Below are 2,292 nucleotides of genomic sequence, written 5' to 3'. Positions count from 1 at the left end.
ACTTTTCCTCCCTCATGTATCCTGTGTATTTACTAGGAAGAGAAAGGAATCAGAGGCACTGGCTCCCCTCTTTCTAGATAAGTAGCCATTCATCTTCAGTCTGTACCCCTTTCAAATGCATCTTGAATCCCTGAGACTCCTTTGAAAAAACACCTTCCTTTTTTGCTTTTTCCTCCTCTGTCGTCTCTTCAATGATAAGTAATTGCGTCTCCATACTATGGGACACTCCCCTCAGATGCATCCTCCAAACTGGGAAGAGTTAATTTCCCAAACCTTAGACTGGTTGGCTTCAGATTGGGCTCAGGGGAAGGAGGCCCAGAAGCATGACATGCCTGCAAAAAAGTAAGTTTCCTTACCAGTCCAGCTTTTGTCCGCCACCCCCTCCATCTCCCTTTGTGAACTGGTAAAAGGCCTCAGGATTTTTGAGCTGTCTTCACCCACCCCTTTGTTTCGTTTTGATACATGTTTTCTATTAACCTGGTTTGTTTCTTCTCTCCTTCAGGCAATCAAACTCCAAACAGTCATGCAACTGGAGCCTCGGACAATGGCGCCTTCTGCCAGGGACCCTTAGAGAGGCCTTTGAGGGAGATCTGACTGCCATTTCCCCCCAAAACAGCGCCCCCTGTCAGCAGGAGGCAGTTAAGATTGGTCTTCTTTACCCTTATCCTTATCCTTATTCTAAGGGCAGTTAGATGTACTTCAGAGGGGGGAATGAGACAGCCACCTCAAAAGAGGTCTCCTGAGAACCTCTGACCATCCTGTGCGCTGGGAGGATGGGGTGGAGCAGTGGGATGTTAGCACTGTTTACAAGGCGGAGTAGCCTAGCCTCTCCTGTTCCTGGGTGATAACCAAGGATTCAATCTGCAAGGCGGGAAACTTTGTAGCAGGACTGTCACTTTGCTGAGAGTCCCTGTTTCCCCTTTTTTTTTCTTTTTCACCCAATAAACTCTGCCATACTCACCCTACAATGTGTCTTCATGCCTAAATTATCTTAGTCATGTGACAAGAACCTGGATTTTCCTACAACATAGAGATCTTTCACTTCCTTGGTTAAATTTATTCCTAGGTATTTTTTGTGTGTGTAGCTATTGCAAATGGGATTGCCTTCTTGATTTTGTTTTCGGCTAGTTCATTGTGTGTGTATAGAAATATTACAGATTTTTTCTGTCTTAACTTTGTATCTTGAAAATTTACTAAGTTCTTGTAACCCTTCTGAGAGTTTTTTGGTGGACTTTCCAGTTTTCTATATATAAGATTATGTCATCAGAAAACAGGGACAATTTGACTTCCTCCTTTCTAATTTAGGTTTTCCGTATTTTTACCTCTTGTCTAATTGCTTGGGCTGGGCTTCTAGTACTACGTTGAATAAGAGTGATGAGAGTAGCCATCCATGTTTTGTTCCAGATCTTTGGGAAAAAGCTTTCAGCTGTCATAACCAAAATAGATCTGAGGAATGAGCATTCCCTACCTTGGGAACAGCAGGAGCAAAGGGCCTAAGGAAGGGGAATCTGGCATGTGCTAGGAAGGGAAAGAAGTTCTTGTGGATCTAATATGATCAGCATGGCAGTGGAGGCAGAAGTGGAGAAGGATGAGTGGTGAAGGTTGAGGTTGAGGACATATAAAGATGCTAGATTGTATTGGACCTTGTAAAACAGTGAGAAGGATTTGGGTATCATTTTTTTCTCTAACTACAATAAGGAGCTATTGAAGGACTTCAAGGAGAGAAAAGATACTTTTGCATTTTTATGTTTTAGAAGATACCTCTGACTGCTAGGTGGAACAGGTTTGCAGAAGGGTAACTGTGGAAGCGACAATGAGATCTGTTAATCTACACATCTGTACCTGTGTAAATACAGAAGTGAAGTGAGCCAAGAATAAAATCTTAATTTTGCATTTAGAGGAAAAAACAAGAAAAGTCAGCAAATGAGAAACTGTGGCCCTTAAAGTGGGAAGAACAGTAGAATAATGTATTTTAGGAAGATATAAGGGAAAGACATTGGACAGGGGCTACTTTGTTTATAGGATTACTTTTCAGTGGTTTCAAGTGTAGAGGAAAAATACCCATATTCCTCAATTACACTTATTATTTTCTAATAATGAGTCATAAAGAATGCTAGTAGTATGCAAGTAGCTAATACAATAACCTTATTGTATTTGAATCTCTCTAGGCTGTTCTCAAAGAAAAATTGCATTGGACAAAGTTAAATAGGCAAGGAAGACTTTATTCAAAATTGTTGCAATAGGTGTCAAGCCTGTTCCAATAGGAAAGAGAGACTGTAGTCAAATCTGTTG

This window comes from Pongo abelii, chromosome 10, assembly GCF_028885655.2.
Source record: "Pongo abelii isolate AG06213 chromosome 10, NHGRI_mPonAbe1-v2.0_pri, whole genome shotgun sequence".
NCBI classification, from domain to species: Eukaryota; Metazoa; Chordata; class Mammalia; order Primates; family Hominidae; genus Pongo; species Pongo abelii.
This window is presented reverse-complemented; position numbering follows the sequence as displayed.